At 46.4% G+C, this 20,828-nt stretch overlaps 1 protein-coding gene across 1 annotated transcript in view; it reads right to left on the bottom strand.

Moving 5' to 3' along the window:
• Window positions 1–9,503, bottom strand: part of LOC115464326 — a 96,234-nt gene extending 86,731 nt beyond the window's left edge. The window contains exons 1-3 of the mRNA XM_030194715.1: window positions 9,391–9,503; window positions 3,264–3,553; window positions 795–951 (exon numbers count right to left, since the gene is read on the bottom strand). The gene's annotated coding sequence lies outside the window, so the exon portion shown is untranslated. The remainder of the gene's footprint in view (window positions 1–794; window positions 952–3,263; window positions 3,554–9,390) is intronic.
• Between the last annotated feature and the right edge of the window lie 11,325 nt (window positions 9,504–20,828).

Here is a 20,828-nt window from a genome sequence, read left to right as displayed (position 1 = left end):
CGCTAGAGAAATTTTCCATGACAAAAGTGAAAAAAGTACTTAAATTTCCTGAGCCATATTTTGGACAAGGCAGCACATCATCACCATGTTCCCGCCAGGACTTGACAGTTTATATAAAAGGTTTTGTGTCGAGGATTAACACAGAAAGCAATAGCGTCTCACCATAAATTGGCGTAACGAACAACCACTGATTTTCACATTCCAAGGGCTGGCATTAAAACTCCTGCTGCCTCGTCCTGTGCTTGTGATGGCAGAAGGCTGCAAAAATATAGATTTTCCTCTCATAATTCATGTCCTGTGCCAGATCATTACTGCTAATACTGATTAAGATTTCTATAGTGCTACTAAACATATGTAAACAGTACACACAAGAGACAGTGTCTGTTCCACAGAACTTACTAGAAGCTGGATACTATCAAATGCCTCTGGTTGAAGCAAGATGTCAAATTCGATTTATACTGTGATATGTGCCAAAAATAAGCTTGGCATGCAGCCACCTCTGGGGTGCTTGGTCTGAGCAGATTTGGTGCATGCCAGTATCCAAAGGAAGATAATGTGAGGTATAGGTAGGTAAAGTGAATTGAGAAGAGAGGACAGGAGGAAAGAGAGGGGCCTAAAATCGACACCAGCCAGGTAGGCAGCGACTAGGCCTGTGGGAGAATCCAGGCATGTGGCACAGATACGGAGGGTGAGGAGGGAGATGATCGGAGGTTTCACAGAATAAGTGGGACACATAGGCAAACTGTACTTACCATGGCAGGAGAGGTTAGTTTTACCTTTCTCTCTGTACTTACGTCAGCATCTGGGATCCTGTCCAAGAAAATCCGTCTTCCTCTTTTCTATGACAACAAAGGAGGTATCTCCACCCTTCACTCTTCTGCAGGAGGATTACAGGTTTCTGTCCCTGGTGCAGGTTAAGCCAGGTCGAGACGCCATCTTAAAGCATCATTACTAAAGCCAAAAAAAAAAAAAAAGTACAAAAAATGTTCCCAGGACTGGATGCAGCCAACACAGAAGTGCGAGTGACACTTCTGCTCCCCCAGGGGTTTTATTTCATGCAAAAGAAGATATATGTGCTTCTTTAAAAGTAGTGAAAACTCCCCCTGCCTGTGCTACTCTGACAGGATTAAAATCAGAAACGATACTGCTGAGCTGATCGTCATCAGACCAAACTGCACCAGAGCACCATATAGGTGTCACACTGCTAAATGTAAAGCATAAATTCAGCACAGACAGCTGAAGAGTGGATCTACTTCAGAGCTCCAATCAAGTGTCACACATATACACATAAATCACAAATACAGCACAAACAACAATCAAGAAATGTATTAAGTTATGTCCAATAAAAAAGGTATCATCTTATTTTCTTTTCCATGTTTTATTTTGTTTGATTTCTATTGATAGCACAAACAACTAAATAGTTGAATGACTATCAGAGCCCTATGCAAGTGTCACACTGATAACACATACACCATGAAAACAGCACAGACAGCTGGAGTGGATCTTCTTCAGAGCTCCAAGAAAGTGTCACACATATACACATAAAGCAGGAATACAGCACAAACAACTAAAGAGTTGACTGAATATTTATCAGAGCCCTATGCAAGTGTCACACTAACACACACACACACCATGAAAACAGCACAGACAGCTGGAGTGGATCTTCTTCAGAGCTCCATGCAAGTGTCAAACACATACACATAAAGCAGGAATACAGCACAAACAACTAAATAGTTGACTGAATCTTTAGCAGAGCCCTATGCAAGTGTCACACTGATAACACATACACCATGAAAACAGCACGGACAGCTGAAGAGTGGATCTACTTCAGAGCTCCAAGCGGATGTCACCCTGATACAGGTAAAGCATGAATACAGTAAAGATAGCAGAACAGACCTTCACGAGAGCTCATTAGGAGTCACACTGCTGGGCTGCAAGTTTCCCAGTTCCAGGAGGAACATTTGGCGCTAGTTCTTGAGTTCTGACTACCGTACTGTGGTGCATTATGGGACCTGCGGTGCTGATTTCAATGGGTAGAATCAGGGACTGTATGTACCACAATGCTTTGCGATGCGAGTGCAAAACCAGAACTTGCCAAAAAGACTCCCACCTGGAACTGGGAAACTTAGCAGCTGTGATCAGGATACAGGTAAAGTACAAACGTCTGAAGAGGCAGTGCACAATGCCCCCCCCCCCCCCCGCATAAGAACCGGACGTGAAGTCAGGAGAGAGCTCATGTGGCTCCCTGCTGAATGGGAAGGGGAAGGAGTGATGAAATAGGCCATTCATGATGGCTCCCTGATGGCATCCAGATGAGGAGAAAGGCCACGTGTGATGGCACCAAACAAGAGGGAAAGTGTAATCAGTGGAGCAATGCTCCAAAAATGATATAATCTGGTCACCAAAAATAGTTAATTTATTTATTCTCAAAGAGCAATAGAAATTCTGATACTTTGTGCCACCTGAAAAAGCCAGATCCACCTTAAGCAGGTTCAATGCTGACAGGGGCAGGGTGCCCGGGGCCCAGCTTTACCAGCACCTGGGATCAAAGGAGCTCTGGAGCCCAGTTGCCACCCAGGCATCCCAGAGTCCCTGGCACAGTCAAAAGTTAACATAGGATCCCTCACCACATAAAAACGGCCTCCCTACTCACTAAAACGAGGACACCCCCCCTTTCTCCCCTCCCAAAAAAAGCAACCAGCCTCTCACTTTGCACTGAAACCACACCTCCCTCCCCATCAACATTGTGTCCTTTATTTATTTATTTATTGGTTTAAAGTAATTTTATTGATAACTCAAAGTTAAGCAACACAACACACAACATACACAATATTGCCAACTTACAAACAATAAGATACTATGCATGAACCATACAGCTTGTAAACTGCCCATACCCCCCCACCCCACCCCACCCCTCCCCTTCCCATCCCCTCCATACCACCCCTGTACCACTCAATTTCCAAAAACTCAGGAACCTTCCTGTTGTCTTTTATTTTGTTAAGAAGCAGTTTTGTGTCCTGGGGAATCAGAGCTGACTCAACTGAGACTCAATCGAAATTGCTCCCGGTACACGCAAGAGCCTCATTCCTGGTCCCTACAGGCCCCTAGAATCTGGCCCAAATTATCCCTTCCACGTCTTCAAATGAGGGTTCTGGCAGCTGGACTCACGCTTCCCTGCTTCGGGGGTCTTTCAAACCCTGGCCTCCATTGCTTATAAACCGAATTTGATTGGTTTTACAATGAGAAAAGGTAAAGTAACTCACCAGCCCTGTGGATTCAGCATGCCAGGTCCCGGGCACTGCTGTCAAGGAGGAGACACCGTGGGTGGCACATGTTTAATCCATAATGGCAGTACAGTGGGCTTCATTGAGTGGGGTGAAGTTGGGGGAGGGGGGTCCTCCCCTGCCTCTCCAGGTCTGAGTTTACTTCAGCCGTACCCAGAGTAAAACTCTCAGCTTCCGATGGCTTCTGCTCCAGGCAGCGAGTCTGCCAACAGGGAGAGAGGTTGCAGGAATGGGCTGGGAAGGGGCCGGTTCAGGGAGGGGCCACAAGGCTGAAAGGAAAGAAAAAAAAAAACAAAGAAACCTATTACTTTTCTGTCTGAGGGTAATTAGGAGCAGGGGAAGAGGTGGAGGGGGGGGGGGGTGAGGAGGGATGCTGGAACATTATAAAAGCTATGTATAGAAAGGAAAGGAGAAAGAGGTTACTGGTCCCAGTCCAGGAAGGGGCATTGTAGGGTCTGCTACGCTCAGCAACCCCCCCCCCCCCTTTAGGAGTCAGCTCTGTGGGTGCTCAACACTCACAATATTGAACAAGCACCTTCGCTGTGTCCATGGAGGGGTCATTTGTATTGTGTTTGTCCCCCCCCCCAATTGTTTTGAAATGTTGGCATCTATGCTTGCCCCTCCCAGAGCCTAAGGTGGGTGACATCAGGGCTACAGATGCCAGGCACAACTTGTTGGGACAGGAGAGAAGGGGAGGGCAGGAGAAGCTGCAGAGAGAGAGAGAAGACGAGGGGGATGGAGAGAGAAATGGGGGGGGGGAGCAGAAGGGGGGGAATGGGGGAAGACAGGAGAACCTGAAGAGCAGGAAGGAAGGAAGAAAGAGGGTGCTGGGAGGACAGAAAAGAGGGAGAGAAAGGAGCCTGAGGAGGCACCAGGAGATAATGGAGAGAGGAAAAGGGACTGGGAGGGCAGGAAGGAGGGAGAGAGGAAGGAGAAAGGGGGACTGGGGGGACTGTGGAGCGGAGGAGCCCAGCCCACCTTGGGCTGCTCTTTTCTTCCCAACTTCATTTGTTGACATCCTCTCCTTATGATCTGAGGTCTCACATTCTTTCCAGATGTTTGAAATAGTCAGTGTTTTGGACCCAAGTGAAGCAGTGGCTCCAATCCTGGACTCTCTCCATTTGCACATCTTTCACACACACTGAAATTCCTCTGGGCATAATCCTTCTCACCTACATCCCCTTGGAACTGAAGTACCTGGGCAGTATTCAGCTGCAAATTCTTAAGGAGTTTCTCTAATGGGGTGTGGTAGCCGTGTTAGTCCACTCTTAAAGGTTATCAATAGAAATCAAACAAAATAATTTTGTTTGATTTCTATTGACTTTTCCATGTTTTATTTTGTTTGATTTCTATTGATAACCTCTAATGGGGTGGAGACAGAGAAGGGGAATCAGTTTTTTTTTTTTTTCTTTTTTGGGGGGGGGAATTGTCCAGTGAGGGAAGCACTAGGACCCAGGCACATCTGACGGTAACTGGGGGAGTGACTTTTCTATGAAACAGACATTTAGAAAAAAAGGGGGAGCCAAGACTCCACAAGATACAGGCTGCAAGTGATGCTCCTACTAGTTCAGGGAGGAAAGAAAGAGGAAGACCATCTCCAGTATCATCAGAAATCACTCCTAAGACTGAACTCTGAGAAGACACTCTTATCATTGTAAGAGTGCTTCCCACTACTGTGCCTGGGACAGGCATCATGGAATCTTTGGGATTCTGGAATTTTGCTACTTTCTGAGATTTTGCATGGAATCTTGTTCCTCTTTGGGATTCCGGAATCTTGTTCCTTTTTGGGATTCTGGAATCTTGCCACTCTCTGAAATTCTATATGGAATCATGTTACTCTTCGGGATTCTGGAGTCTTGTCACTCTTTGGGATTCTGTAAGGTACTTGTGACCTGGATTGGCCACTGTTGGAAGCAGGATACTGGGCTTGATGAATCATAGGTCTGCCCCAGTATGGCTATTTGTTCCCATCCAGCTTCCTTGTGCAGAGCTTTTCTGCCTAATCATCTCTGATCCTCAGAAATGCTGAGGGACCCCCCCCCAGCCCATGGGCCAGACCCTGAGCGACCATTCCCAGGTTAAAATATGTAGCAACACCTAAGGAGTTAACATCAGACAGTTGCCATACCCAGCTGGATTGATCCCTCAGGGGTGGGGGTGGAGAGGGAGCCCTGGCAGAGAGGATGGAGGGCTACATCTGAGGTAAGGGTTGTATGTTCACACTAATCACACTCTGGAGTCCTTCTCCTCACATTTAACTGCGGCTAAGAGACCTGAACATCCCAGAAGCCATTAATGGGATCTGCTGGGACCATAAGCACTGAGGTTTCCACCTCTCCCTCTCTTCATCCTGATGCTGGTTTATTTTCCAAAATGGAGAGGTGTGGTAGCAGTGTTAGTCCACTCTTAAGGTTATCAATAGAAATCAAACAAAATAAAACATGGAAAAGAAAATAAGTTATTGGACATAACTTAATACATTTCTTGATTAGCTTTCGAAGGTTGCCCTTCTTCATCAGATCGGAAATAAGCAAATGTGTTAGCAGATAGTATATATAAGAGAAACATCAAAGCATTACTTTGACAGTCTGACAGAGTGGGAGGGTGGGGACATCAAAGCATTTCATTTTCTAGCCCATTATAAACCATAAAGTTGTATTTCTCTGTTTATTTCTCTGTTCATCACCCTCCTCTCGCCTATCAACACCCATCCTGTTAGAATATCAATGAAATGCTTTGATGTCCCCATGCATACCCCCACCCTCCCACTCTGTCTGACTGTCAAAGGCTCTGCTATCCAATCTCGTTTAAGCTCCTGAGGATCCATTCCTTCTGAATCCTGTTCAGAAGGAATGGATCCTCAGGAGCTTAACCGAGATTGGATAGCAGAGCCGGTAGTGGGAGGCGGGGCTGGAGGTTGGGAGGCCAGGATAGTGCGGGGCAGACTTATACGGTCTGTGCCAGAGCCAGTGGTGGGAGGCAGGGATAGTGCTGGGCAGACTTACACGGTCTGTACCAGAGCCGGTGGTGGGAGGCGGGGATAGTGCTGGGCAGACTTATACGGTCTGTGCCAGAGCCGGTGGTGGGAGACAGGGATAGTGCTGGGCAGACTTATACGGTCTGTGCCAGAGCTGATGGTTGGGAGGCAGGGCTGGTGGTTGGGAGGCGGGGATAGTGCTGGGCAGACTTATACGGTCTGTGCCCTGAAGAGCATAGGTACAAATCAAAGTAGGGTATACACAAAAAGTAGCACACATGAGTTGTCTTGTTGGGCAGACTGGATGGACCGTGCAGGTCTTTTTCTGCCGTCATCTACTATGTTACTATACCCCCCACCCTCCCACTCTGTCTGACTGTCAAAGTAATGCTTTGATGTTTCTCTTATATATACTATCTGCTACCACATTTGCTTATTTCCGATCTGACGAAGAAGGGCAACCTTCGAAAGCTAATCAAGAAATGTATTAAGTTATGTCCAATAAAAAAGGTATCATCTTATTTTCTTTTCCATGTTTTATTTTCTTTGATTTCTATTGATAACCTTTTCCAAAATGAAGTTCAGCTGAAGTGTACAAGGAAATGTTGAAATCAACCCTCCCCTCACCCCATATACACACATGAACATACACATCCTAAGGAGCTTAGCCAAGATTGGGTGGCAGAGTCGGTGGTGGGAGGCGGGGATAGTGCTGGGCAGACTTATACGGTCTGTGCCAGAACCGGTGGTGGGAAGCGGGGCTGCTGGTTGGGTGGCGGGGATAGTGCTGGGCAGACTTACACGGTCTGTGCCCTGAAAAGGACAGGTACAAATCAAGGTAAGGTATACACAAAAAGTAGTACATATGAGTTTATCTTGTTGGGCAGACTGGATGGACCATGCAGGTCTTTTTTCTGCCGTCATCTACTATGCTACTATGTTCAAACCCGCACACTTCTGCTAATGCACCTCACTCCTGCCCTGGAATTCGTTGCCAGAGAATAAGCAGCATAAAATGCATTGAACGTTTCGGGATCTTGCCAGGTATTTGTGACCTGGATTGGCCACTGTTGGAAACAGGATGCTGGGCTTGATGGACCTTTGGTCCGTCCCAGTATGGCAACACTTATGTACTTGGGATCCTGAATAGAATCTTGCTACTCTTTGGGGTTCTACATGGAATGTTGCTACACTTTGAAATTCTGCATGGAATGTTGCTATTCTTGGGGATTCTGGAATCTTGTTACTCTTTGGGGTTCTACATGGAATCTTGCTATTCTTGGGGATTCTGGAATCTTGTTACTCTTTAGGATTCCAGAATCTTGCTATTCTTTGGGGTTCTACATGGAATCTTGCTATTCTTGGGGATTCCGGAATCTTGTTACTCTTTTGGGTTGTGGAATGTTGCTACTCTTTGGGGTTCTACATGGAATCTTGCTATTCTTGAGGATTCCGGATCTTGTTACTCTTTAGGGTTCCAGAATCTTGCTGCTCTTTGGGTTTCTGCTAGGTACTTGTGACCTGGACTGGCCACTATTGGAAGCAGGATACTGGTCTAGATGGACCATTGGTCTGACCCAGTATGGCTATTCTTATGTTCTTATCATGGTGGGTCAGGCAGAGCATGCCCAGCCTAGGCTGCCTTTAAAACCTGTGAGTTGCAGCTGGCAGCCTTTTTCTTACCCACCGCATCCTCATCGGCCTTCCCTACCAGTCCCTAGAGCCCTGATGGTGAACCTATGACACACATAGCCATTTTGGATGACACGCGGGTTGAAAGCCGGCAGCAAATAGAACCCAGCCTACCTGCTCTTACTGCCAGGGCCGGTCTTAGGCAGGGGCGACAGGGGCGTTGGTGGTCTTATCGCAGCTTCAGAACCCCCCTCCGAGTGGGAACCCCCCTGCTCGGCCCCACCTCGCAGCCTTGGTAACCAGCAGTCCTCTTCGTCAGAATCATCCAATTAGGAGTGCCCTTTTAGGCGCCAGACAGGCTCCCTACAACCAATCACAGCTCACTGCAGTTGTAGCTCAGCCAGGTGAAAAAACTGCCTGAGACTCGAGGCAATTGTGATTAAATGTCGAACCTGAGTGCTGAGTTGGGAGTAACCCAGGCAGCTGCTGCTCTCTTCAGACAAATAAAGTCGGGTCAGCGGCCACTTTCTTCCTCTCTGTGATCCTGTTGCAGCCTTAGCTCAGCTGTGCTTGGACACTGACTGCTGCTCCTGCTCCACATTTGTTTGGGAAGTTCCTAAAAATACCGGTCCAGCTAAGAAATCACTTTTCATTGCTTTTATAATGCTCCTTTCACTACTTGTTTGTAGCAATTCGTTATGAGAGAGGGAAAACAAAAAGGGAGAATAAATCATGGGTGCTGTTTCCCGCCATTAGAAACAGCGGCAGGTAAGTTAAATAATTAGTTTTTGGTTTATTAAATACAGTTATATATTACAATTATACATTTTTGTTATTTAAACTATAAATATTGCAAAATTATGTTTTTTTTCTCGAAGTGACACACCACCCGAGTTATGCTCGGTTTTTTGGCGAATTTTGACACACCTCAAAAGGTTGCCCATCACTGCCCTAGAGCATGGCTTCCAAATCCCAGTCGGGGCTCTGTGGGTGTAAGAGGAAAATCAACAATAAACCAATCCAGAGTGTCAATTATCTTTAAACCACCGGGCCTTACTGAAGAGACAGTGGAGACCCGGGTAGCATTCCCTCTTCAGTGTAGGTATAGCCTAGGGAAAGCAGTTCCCTTTTTTTCTTCTCTGCTCCCACCCCCTTAATTTGAGTTAATTACACCCTGACTGCACCATTCATTACTGGTGTCTGGGCAGCCAGTTTCCCTGGAACATATTTAATATAGTGACCAGTAGGGAAGGGGCCGCCCATGACCAGCTTTCTACGGGGATGTGACTCAGACTGGAGTTATCACTGAGGTGTGTGGGAGGGGGGGGGGGTCATTTACAGGCACCAGAACATTTGGGACAGGCTGAGTCAGCTTATGTTTATATATTGATACACAGCAATTTGTGACACATCAAAGCAGTTTACATTAAAAATCAGAGAGAGAGAGGAGAACTGAACAGTCTGAGTCCAGAGGGCCAGAACCAGTCCCAATTTTACCTCCTGATGGGGTTCGTTGGTACATCCCGGCCTCCTGGTCCACTCGCCAGGCCCAGACCTTGTGGTTTGGAGGCTGTGTCACCCTGGAGTGGAGGTGTTAGAGGGACCCACAAATGCCCAGACCCTCTCTGGTTGGCGCTGACGGATTTCCTCCTTGTAAACTTTCCCAGCCAGCATTCCTGGAAAATGAACAGAGAGTGTTTGTTGCATGTTTTATTTAGATATATATATAAACTTTTCAGTCTTGATTCTTGAGAAATCCCTTCTGGCTTCTGAATGATCAAACGCATCTTCTGAAACCCCTGTGGCTCTTCTCCCCTCCATCCTGCAAAGGGAACAGGATTAACCCCCCCCCCCCCCCCTCCCAGCTCTCTTTGGTGACTGCAAACCTTGATGCTTTGGGTCTCATTAGTTCTAGCTGTAGCTCTGGAATTCCACCATCTGGCAGGAGAGACATCATGAGCTCAGAGTCGGAGAAGCCCTTGGTGAACCTTCAGCCTGGTGCTCCCACCCCTCAGTTATTTTTCAGGTCCCAAGATTTTCATAATTAAATTCAACAACCATGAATAGCCCAACATCAGCCACCCCAGCCCAATAAATTCATAGATGGATAATACACTTTTTAAATGTCAAACCTTGTTTTGCATTTAGATAGGTAATGAGGGCAATTTCCCATGCCATTACTTGGATAAGTGATCATTCATCCAAGTAAAAGGGCTATTTGGAAAATTACTCTCCTCCCCCTCCCCATGAGTACGGGTATGCACTGATGGTTGTCTGAGTTGTGTGGCTGTTGGGATCCATTGTTTTGCTGCCCTACCAGTCAGAGATTTATTTTCTATTTATTTATTTGGATTTTGCTCACACCTTTTTCAGTAGTAGCTCAAGGTGCGTTACATTCAGATACACTGGATATTTCTCTGTCCCAGAAGGGCTCACACTCTAAGTTTGTACCTGAGGCAATGGAGGGTTAAGTGACTTGCCCAAGATAACAAGGAGCAGCAGTGGGATTTGATCCAGCCACCTCTGGATTGCAAGACTGGTGCTCTAACCACTAGGCCACTCCTCCACTAGCAACATTCCATGTAGAAGCCTGCCCTTGCAGATCACCAATGCGGCCGCGCAGGCTTCTGTTTCTGTGAGTCTGACGTCCTGCACGTACGTGCAGGACGTCAGACTCACAGAAACAGAAGCCTGCGCGGCCGCGTTGCTAATCTGCAAGGGCAGGCTTCTACATGGAATGTTGCTAGTGGAATAGCAACATTCCATGTAGAATCTCAAATAGTAGGAACAGAATCTAAAACTTATTTATTGATTTAGATTTTGCTCACACCTTTTTCAGTAGTAGCTCAAGGTGAGTTACATTCAGATACACTGGATATTTCTCTGTCCCAGGAGGGCTCACAATCTAAGTTGTACCTGAGGCAATGATCTAGCTAGCTCTGCATGAGATTCTCTCCCTTATTAGGGATGGAGTAGGCTGGAAAAGGCTGCAGGCAAAAGAAAATAGAGAGATATTTAAAGGTGAGGAAGGGGTAAGACAGAGGTACAGATGGATTGCAGGGCAGGGGCTGTTCTGACCCCACAGGACAATGTCTTCCTTCCCCCCCCCCCCCCCATCCTTTTATCCCCTTAGGTTTCACTCCTTGCAATAACCTTTGTTGTGGTGTTTTGCATGCAAACTGGTTTGACGACTCCCTGCCTATCAGGTGCCCAAACTATCTGAAACCAATTCTTCATCCTCTGTCCCCCCCCCCCTCCCCAGACACGTTTTTTTTTGCTTTTGTCTGATTCTGTAATTAATCAGTGACTGTGCCCCGGCTCCCCTGGACCCCCAGAGCTGGTAGAAGGAGGAGAAGGTGAGAGAGGGAGGGGCAGGCAGTGATTGTCCTCTGAGGTCTGGGGTGCAAGACACCCCAATTAGATCACAGGGTGCAAATCTACTCTTTCAGTTGCATCTGGAAGCTGCCCAAAGTCTGATCCAGGAAAGGGGATGGGGAGCAGCTAGGGAGATGTGAGCCTTAGTGAATGCACCTGTTTATAGTGTATGACCCTACCTGGAGATTTAAGTGCAGAGGAGGGAGGGCTGCTTCTGGGGAAATACCCAGGTGCCAGTCTCTCACCTGTACCATGGGAAACTGAGAAGAAGGAACTTACTGCGACCAAAGCAGAGAAGAAACACAGCAAACAGAGCTTAAATTGCCACTAAGACAACGGAAAACCAAGCATGATTAAAGCAGGAACAGGCCAGCAGCCCATGGGGACCACAAACCGGTATTTCTCTCTCTTCTTGGGCTGGTTCTTCTGAATTTGTACTGCAGCAGGCAGGGGCGGTCATATGGGCCCCTAACCACCGACCAAAGGAAGGCTGGGCCCCTAATGCTGTGGACCCTCGGGCACTGGCCTATTGTCTCAATGGTCCACCCCTGGCTGCAATTCTTCCTGATCTTTTCAGCTCCTGCTCCTTTTGAGGTTGGTGGTTGGGAGGCGAGGATAGTGGAGGGCAGACTTATACGGTTTGTGCCAGAGCCAGTGATGGGAGGCGGGACTGGTGGTTGGGAGGCGGGAAATACTGTTGGGCAGACTTGTACGGTCTGTGCCCTGAAAAAGGCAGGTACAAATCAAGGTAAGGTATACACATATGAGTTCATCTTATTGGGCAGACTGGATGGACCATGCAGGTCTTTTTCTGCCGTCATCTACTATGTTAGGCTTCCAGCTCAATCAGGACCACGGCAGGGACCACCATTCACACCTACCCCTCCCCTCCTTGTACACACATAGACACTGTTACCCCTTCAAAACATTTATACACCTCTGTGGTGCAGGAAATCCCTGGGCAGAGGGAAACAGGATACTGGGCCTGATGGACCTTCGGTCTGTCCGAGTATGGCAACACTTAGGGAAGCTTCCCCCCCACCAACCCTCCCCCAACCCCACTGATCTGTGTCTCATACACCTTTGTGGATTAATTTATTGATTTTATTTTTATTTAAATCATTTATTTATAATTTTTCATTTTACGAGGGTCACTTGCAAACAGTAATACAGAGATGATTGCACATTAATACAATATAAGAAGAAAACAATCCCAACTAGATATATGGATTATATACAATATTTCTCTTTCTTAGACCACAAAGTGAAGAAAAATAGGGAGAGTGAGATAAGACAAGGAGATCAATTAAATAGTAAACAGAAAAAAAGAAAACATGGTATTAACCTGATTATCCCCAGATATTACTCATCTAATACATTATTCCACATTGATCATCTGGTTGGCTTCCTCAAGACTAAATACGGCGTATAGTCAATTCATTTCATTGAGAACATACTTATTGTCCAAGTTTTAGTTAGAAATAATACATCTGATTACATTCTCTCTCTTTTACAAAACCAGAAATTATTTAACGATACATATACTCAAGTCTCTAATTCAAATCCCACTGATTAAAGCAATCCCAGTTTTCACAGGCTTCACTCCTTTCAAAGTAATAATTAAGGAACTATTTCTGAGGAAAACTTTAGGAGTCATACCTGGAACTCTGGGAAAAACAATAATCTCAACATTAATCATCCACCAAAACATCCACCTTATTATTCAAAGTTTCTGGTCCATTATCATTTTCAAGATCATAACCACTTCTTGCTTGTACAGAACTTCATCTGTCATATCAATTTTTTCACTCTCAGAGGATTCAGTCAAATTGACCATGCATCTCTCCAATAAGATCATATCTGAAACAAAGTTATTTACTACCGCCGTTAGTTAGTACGTCTAGTAGCGCTATAGAAATGATTAGTAGTAGTAGTAGTAGGTCCCGAAGCACCTTCCAGATGGTATTCAATGTAACCTCCACGGAAGCCAAAAACTCCAAGATGATTTCTCTTGAGGTGTTTAGGAGTGGTTCCGCCGATTCGGGTTCTGCTGTAAACGTCCTCCATTTCAGCATATGCCTCTAACTCACTCCTACACTCCTTTGGACATGGTGGTTGAATAATTCGGGAGCGATGGAGTTGTTTTTCCAAGTCCAAGAGCGTCGACGCTCCTTCGCCGGCGCTAATCAAAGGACTCGCCAACCCTTTCATCTGTGGGCAGTTCGATGCACAGCGGTCCCGCACTTGCTGCTCAGGGGACAAAACGCTGGCCATTAGTGGCTGACCGCCGGTTGTTCCCTTCCTCTCAGTTAAGGAAAATGCAATTGCAGAGAGGAAATTTACATAAAGAAGACAGAACCTCAGAGAGCAGCTGGGCCATTGGGCATACGAACTCCAGGTCACCATCTCACCACTCTCCCAGTTTGGGACACTCTTTGTCTGGTTTCTCCTCAGAGGCCTGTCTGATATGGGTAGCCCTTCAGCATAGCCCTCTGAGTAATTGAAACATGGAAGCCCCTCCACCACTACAAGGTGGTGTCCCTTCGGAGGGGTAATTTCTTGATTTTAAAAAATGTATATCCTGCTCCATCTACAATGCTCGGCAGCTTCTAACAAAAAATACAAAGTTACAATCAAAACAATAATCACATCAAAGCAGCAAAACATAATCACTCGCACTTAACAAAACAATAATCATCAACGCTATGATTATCTCCAGGCATTTAGAAAATGATACCCACCCTATGTGAACACAATTCTGCAAAACATAGAAAGGTTACAATGTTGCTGCCACAAAGTTTCCTCCAAAAAACCCCACACATAGTAGGGAGGCACCGATGACCTTCCAAAAGACACAGAGCAGATCTCCAGAGGTTTGGAGCACCAACAGTAAAAAGACTTGACACGGTCATGTTTCGGCGTGGAAATGTTTGCTTCAGGTGTCATACAATCTGTACAAATGTAGGATCGGTTCTTTTGCTTTGTGTAGTTTGACAGGGTTAGAGAGAGAAAGAGAGAGATAGAAAGAAAGAAAGAAAGAAAAAGAAAGAAAGAGAGAGAAAGAGAGAAAGAAAGACAGAGAGAGAGAGAGAGAGAGAGAGAGAGAGAGAGAGAGAGGTGGTACACTGGGCATGAGAGGGAGGATTGTTGCAAAGAGCTGATTTCAGTCATGAGAGTGTTTGGAAGTGGAGGGGGGCATGAGAGTGTTAAAAGGGTGAACAGATCAACACTTGCAAGAGGAGAGACAGAAGTGAGGCCAGGAGCACATCTCCTAGTTAGACTAGATTAAAGATCACTAGACCAGGTTCCTACTGCAGGTGACACCCAAAAGGCATAAGTAAGAACATGCGTTGCTTGCTGAGACACACCAAAGGTCCATCAAGCCCAGTATCTTGTTTCCAATAGTTTTATTTATTTTTATTTATTTGTTACATTTGTACCCCACATTTTCCCACCTCTTTGTAGGTTCAATGTGGCAAGATCCTTTATGCTGCTTATCCTAGAAATAAGCAGTATTTTCCCATCTTAATAATGGCTTTTGGACTTTTCTTTTAGGAAATTATCCAAACCTTTTTAAAACCCTGCTAAGCTAACTGCTTTTTACCACATTCTCTGGCAACAAATTCCAGAGTAATCACTCATTGAGTGAAGAAATATTTTCTTTGATTTGTTTTAAATGTACTACTTTGTAGCTTCATTGCGTGTCCCCTAGTCCTAGTATTTTTGGAAAGAGTAAACAAGTGATTCACATCTACCCATTCCATTCCACTCATTATTTTATAGACCTCTATCATATCTTCCCTCAGCCGTCTTTTCTCCAAGCTGAAGAGCCCCAGCCGCTTTAGCCTTTCCTCATAGGGAAGTCGTCCCATCCCCTTTATCATTTTCGTCACCCTTCTCTGTACCTCTTCTAACTCCACAATGTAACTTTGTAAGTCTAAGTGCTTTGAAAATATGACTCTACATCTTTTTTGAGATGTGGTGACCAGAATTGCACAGTATTCAAGGTGCGGTCACACCATGGAGCGATACAAAGCAGGGGCATAGCCAGACAACAGATTTTGGGTGGGCCTAGGCAAGAAGTGAGTGGGCACCAAGTGTTCTCTCTCCCCCACCCCCAAAAATATATCTCAGCTGGCAGGAAATGCTTCTTTCCACCTTGGCAGGCAGTCTGCAGCAGGCATGCGCTGAAAACTGAGCATGCACAGGTGCTGGTATCATGGAGAGTAGCGCTTTCGTTACCATTAGGGGGAAGTCTTCAGCTGGTGGAGCTTGGAATCCCCACCAGCTACTGCTAAACGTGTGCTACTGTTGGGTGGGCCTGAGCTCTAAGTGGGTGGGCCCCGGCCCACCTGTGGCTATGCTACTGATACAAAGGCAGAAGGTGCCTGGATCCCAAATCCATTTCCTTCTGATCACCCATCCACCTGTTTCTCACTTCCCCACCCCCTGTTTGGAATGTTTTTATGTTTCAATTATAGGTTCTGATAATCCATTTCCGAAATCCTCTGCCTGTTTCTAGGTGCTTTACAACAGGGCTTAATCCAGAGCAGTAAAAAAGGCTTTGTTCCTACAGCAGAGATTCACAAGAGGGAAGGATTCCTCCCCCTCCCAAGCTTTCATTCTTCTGCTCCTATAAACAAGGTGTAAAAAGGCAGAAAAGACCTTGTTAACCATAAGAGGTGGTTCTTTAGCAGTTCACTGCCTGCTGGGAGAGGATGTTTGTCCTCTGCACATCTCAGAGGCAGGGAGCTTCTCTCTTACTTACACTCACTGTTCCCAGTATCATCAGAGCCCAGTGTGCATGTCTGACCCCTTTCAAGGATAGTAACATAGGCCGCCGAGACCCCTCGGGCCTCCTGGTATTCGTAATATAGAAATAACAACAGGACTCATAGTATTTCTTAACATGGCACAACTTGGCCGCAGCTTTATTTTAAATACAAACACCCCTTTCGTTCCCCACCCATCTCAGCTGGGTGCTGCTGTGTGGCAGGAAAATGCCCACCGCACCCAGCTCGCACCCCGCTGGCATTTTTGCGCATTCCCGTCGGGGCACGGCGCCATGTTAGTGGCAGCTCTGTGCACCTGTGGGCACTGCGCCTTGCTTGGAGTTTGTCTCTTTGGTTTTGCAAGCATCCTGAGCACTATCTTCTTGGAGAATGAATCCAGACCTTATCACTGCTTTGTGCAGGAGACAGCAGTACAAACTAGACAGCTTACTGTTAGCCAGTGGATGAAAGGAAAGAAATCCCATGCAGCCCCCCTAGAGGAAGGATTTTGGATTCAGCTCACACTTTGTTTTCAGTAGTAGCTGAAGATGAGTTGCAGTGGGCTTTCCCTGTCCCTTGACAGCTCACAGTTTTTGTACCTGAGGCAATGGAGGATGAGGTAACTTGCCCAAGATCACAAGGAACCACAGTGGGATTTGAATCCTGGCTTCCTGCTCTATTAGGCTACTCTCCACTCTGCCCCAGTGACCCCTTTCCCCTCTATTTCCCTGTCTGGGGGGGGGGGGGGGATCTGTGAGACACAGGATTCAGCTGGTTTTCCCCAACTGGCTGCCATTCCTGGAGGCTGCTGGTGACTTGTTTTCCTCAGTGGTCATCTTGCTGTGTTCCCTGCTGCCTGGCAGGCACAGGGCCGCCAAGAGACTGGGCCAGGCCCGGGACAAGGCCGCCCCCCGGGGCCCCCCTCCACCCGCCACCGGGCCCTCTCTCCACCCCAGGGCCCTCTGCACAAACCTTGAGCGCCTCACCTTCGAAAGCACAGCAAGCAGCGGCAGACCACTCCTTCCTTCCGTGTCCCGCCCTTGCGGGTTACGTCAGGCGAGGGCGGGACACGGAAGGAAGGACTGGTCTGCCACTGCTTGCTGCACTTTCGAAGGCAAGGCGCTTAAGTTAAATGCCAGGGAGCGACGGAGGACGGGCGGGGCGGGCCGGGCGGCGGCGGCGCCTGGCCTCCCCTGGAGGCCCAGGCCCGGGGAATTTTGTCTCCCCTGTCCCCCCCTCTTGGCGGCCCTGGGCAGGAGCTGTAGGCTCCAATCCCAGCTCTGACCCCTTTAGGGGAAGTGTCTCTGCCACAGTCCTGAAGGAAAAGTGAAAGGAGTCCCACCTTATTAGGGTCAATGACAGCAGACATGCACTGGAAGTAGCTCAGTGGGCCTGCCTCCTGCTCTCTTGGACAGATCAGGGCATGTAGCATTTTCCCCAAACACCCCAGTGAGGACCTGGGACAGGAAGAAGGGACTGCAAGTTACATACAGCTGTTCTTCCCAAGAGAAGGCCATGCATGATGGATCTGTGATGAGAGCTGGTGCACACAATGGCTCCCTGATGAGTGACAGAAGGAAAGGAATAAGGAGAGAAACTGGGTGGGAAGCAGTGAGGAGACAAGCCACACTCAGTGGTTTCCTGATGAGAGCCAGACAGGAAGGAGTGAAAAGTGAGGCTGTGCATGGTGGCATTAATAATAATAATTCTTATAATTGTCATAGCACTACTGGATGTACACAGAGCTCACAAGTATCTGGGTACAATGTGTCCCTGGACTGAAGAGCTTACACGAGGCAATGAGAGATAGTGACTTGCCCAAGGTCACAAGGCAAGTGGGTGTCAGCAGTGGGATATGAACTTTGGCTTCCCTGGTCCTCAGCTCATCATTCTTCCAATGAGAGCCATAAGAGAGGTGAGAAAGGAGAGGGGGAGGGGAGCCATACACTTGCACTTCGGATCCTGTTGAGCTTTCTGGCCACTCTGCAGAAGTGAAGGCTGCAGCAGAGCTTCTCGAACTGTGGATTGCGACCCTACATGGGCTCATCTGGGTAGATGCTCCATAGTACATCATCCTGTGCTGCCCGGTCGCCCTCTTTCTGCTGCCAGGCGAATTGGGATCACGGCCACAGAAAGACCGGTGAGGCACAGTCCAGGAGCCCGCATGAGTCTTCAGGAGAAGCTTCCAAAGGCCAGCACTGTGCCAACGATCCTGACCATCCTCCACCGGGCACAGAGCCCTAATGTTCATTATTGAACATTGGGTGTTTTGGCGCTCAACGCTTCTCTCTGAGTGCCTGAAAACACTCCCACCAAAAGAACTAATTTTTCAAATGATTGTGGATGCTAATCTCAACACAAATTAACACCCCCCTGTACTACTATGGATTTACAGCCTGTCTCACTGACACAGACTACTCAATAATTACTGTGGATTCTTTTGGTTTCATATTAGGTAAATGAGACCTTTATTAGAGGTTCTAAAATCTACAATGATTAAGATATTTATTTATTACATTTGTATATACAATAATTAAATCATCTAACTAAAAGAAAGATATAAGACAGATATATACATATTATACATACAACATCACTGGTCAGGAATTTCAGGCCCTTATCTCATCAGCTGGGAGGCTCGTTGCAGCAAAAGTCCAAAGTCTCCTTATGGCCAGGAACAAGTCTTTTCTGCACGATGCGTCCACCCACAGATGAGCCTCAAAGCTCTGCTGCAACAAGCCCCCCTTTTTATTAAGCTAAAGCTTATTTTCAGAGCCAAGTAAAATTACAGAATGCTTGAGAATAGGTAAACAAGCCATACTGTGGGAATGTGGTCACATGTTTCCAAGTCCAGGTGGCCAGTCTGAACTTCGAAAACAAGCGCCATCCTCCTCTTCACATATCAAATTAATTAGAGCTGTGTCTTATCTTCTGCATTCCAACTTATTTTCACACAAAGTTAAACAATCATTTTTAAACAGAATTACTTCTAATCAACAATACAGACCCCAAGTGCACTTGTTGGTCAAGGCAGATAGAATTGAAAAGCAATCTCTGAAATCCTTTTTATTACACCCCCCCCCCGGATTCAGAGAACGCGTTTGCTCAGTACTGGATGTGCCCATGCACCCCCACAGCTGGCACTTATGCATTCCTTCCTTCACGGCACCCCCACTGTGATAATCAGTGTTTTACAAATCTGAAATCCTGCCCTCGGTAACTTAATAGAGAATTAGCTGCATTATATCCTCCGCAGGACGCACACCATGGCCCAATCTTCCCTTTCTTGTGGTTTATAGAAAAATCAATGCACCTCACTTTGTCCAGCACATAATGGTCTCTGATAACATCCATTTCTCTCCCCCACTTCAATCTAATGCTTAGGACTCCTGGGCATTTTAATGAAGCCTTCCCTGTTGTAGCTCTCTGCACCTCAGTTCTAATCCCCGGCTCTGCCATCAGCTGCAATGTTGGGGTGAATCCTTTTACCTCCTTGTGCCTCTGTTCATCCATCCTTATTACAATAGTGTTTACCTCTTTGGAAACTATCAGGGAGGCCAGATTCCAAAATCTATCCAGCCAGGAGGTAGCTGCATGTCTGGTCCTCCTAAGGAATCCATGAAACCCAAAAGCGATACCAATAGTTAACTGTCTGCCACAGTGCTCGCTTTGGCAGCACATATACTAAAGTCGGAATGATATGTAGGAATGAGAACACAGCTGGGTTATTGGCATCCAGTTGGGCTCTGCAGTATTCTAGCCTACGATGGGGAAAGTGCAGAAACCTGACAGAAATGAGGGGCCAATATAGAAAGCCATGCATTAGAGACCTGCGAATGTAATGCTTAAGTTTTGCTCACCAATGCAGTAAGCTAATCGAGTTTCCTAGCCACTTATTTCACTTGGTAGTCGTTCAGGCACCCAATTAAACGAACCATTATTATCCAGAATTGTCAAATTTATGTTCCAATTCATTTCATTCCTTTTATGACCTTTTTTTCATAAGGAGACAGAACAGCTCAAATTTGTTTTTTTTTCTGAAGATGCTTTTCCTCGCTGCTAAATTTTCCCTTCACTTTGCCCCTCATTATCTGAAATTACAAAACCTCATTACAGCCCAGAACATAAAGATTCAATTTCTCTTCCTTTTTACCAGTTTAGAATCTGGTTCCACACTGTCCTGGGAAACATAAATCTCTTTTCATCCCTGGCACAATCAATGCTCCTTTCCTGAGGGTGGGGAGAGTGCAGGAGGGCTGATGACTTTCTTTGGGAGTTTCACAGAGAACAGAATCGTTCTCTGTTTCCTTCCTATCTCTCATTTCTCTCTTCCCTTAAAAAAGAAAAGTTGGAAAAGCATGCTCAGCATGGCTCCTGCTGTGTGTGTAGGTGAACCAAACAAAAAAGGAGAAAGGTCCCCCCATGAACAAACAGAAGAGTAAAGTAGAGGGAAAAGTAGTTTGAAAGGCAACTCCTTTGCTGCAAAAATCTCAAACTCTCTTTCCCACAGAAATTCATTGGGCCGTTTTTATTTTTTTTGGGGTGAGGTATATTTCGCTGGAACCCCCATTCCAATCTGGTCCCTTTTTTTTAACTCGATGTATCTTTTCCTCATTTTTTCCCAAACGCAGTCCTATTCTGTTAAGCTTTGGAGAATTATTTTGCCCCCAAATCAGAGAGATGGACAAATATTCTCAGCCCCTTATTCCCTAGGATTCTGTAAAGGTTGTCCAAATTTGGGCACCCAATGATTTAATTATTGGAGTTAAGTGCTTAATTGGCACTAAT

The sequence above is a fragment of the Microcaecilia unicolor genome, chromosome 3, assembly GCF_901765095.1.
Source record: "Microcaecilia unicolor chromosome 3, aMicUni1.1, whole genome shotgun sequence".
NCBI classification, from domain to species: domain Eukaryota; kingdom Metazoa; phylum Chordata; class Amphibia; order Gymnophiona; family Siphonopidae; genus Microcaecilia; species Microcaecilia unicolor.
The sequence above is the reverse complement of the archived record's forward strand: the minus strand, read 5'-3'. Positions and strand labels throughout refer to the sequence as shown.